Below are 919 nucleotides of genomic sequence, written 5' to 3'. Positions count from 1 at the left end.
ATGATGATGATTAAGGTGTGGTGATGATAATGATTGAGATGTGGTGATGATGATGATTGAGATGTGGTGATGATGATGATTAAGATGTGGTGATGATGATGATTGAGATGTGATGATGATGATGATGATGATTGAGATGTGATGATGTTGGGTTAATAAGCAGTGAGTGATTACGCTAAAGTGATGATGATGATGATTATAACTGTTTGTAGTGTTTATTGTGACGCGATGATGATGATGATGTGATCAAAAATATTTACATACTAACGATGATGAATGGATGGTGAGAATGATTATGATGAATAAAGGAGTACAAAAACGTTGATGGTGGTGCTAATTTCAACGAAAGCAGATGTGATGATGATGATGTGATGATGATGATGATTGAGGGAAGGTGTACGATAATGTTTCATGAGTGCTATCGATAACAATAAAAATATGATGCTGATGATGATGATGACGATGGCAATGGCGATGATGATGATGATTGAAAATTGACGGTGATGACGCAAGAACAAGGATTATGAGAAGGATCTCAACACGACCACCCTTCAACCCACATTAAAACTCACGAGAGCTTATCCACAGGAAAGTGTTCAACACGCTCGCTCGCTGATTTTCCATACAATTCTACATCAAAGAATCCTGCTATCAAAACCATGAGCGCTGTTACAAATGAATGAGTATCTATGCATCTCTTGTTTACTGAGTCAGAATTTGTAAGAACAGATTAATGCTTTGTTTTGTTCATTTACCACCGCGTCCCTCCTGCTCTCTTCCCTTCTTTCACGCCATCTTTCGACGAGTCATCTTCTTCTCGGTAGCAAGGTAGCAATTATGAACGAATGCATTGCATGCATTGTAAGTTTACGTAGTTGTGTACGTACGTGTTGTATGTTGTGTGTGTTGTATGTTGTGT

The sequence above is a fragment of the Helobdella robusta genome (genome assembly GCF_000326865.2).
Source record: "Helobdella robusta unplaced genomic scaffold HELROscaffold_21, whole genome shotgun sequence".
Taxonomy (NCBI): Eukaryota; Metazoa; Annelida; class Clitellata; order Rhynchobdellida; family Glossiphoniidae; genus Helobdella; species Helobdella robusta.
This window is presented reverse-complemented; position numbering follows the sequence as displayed.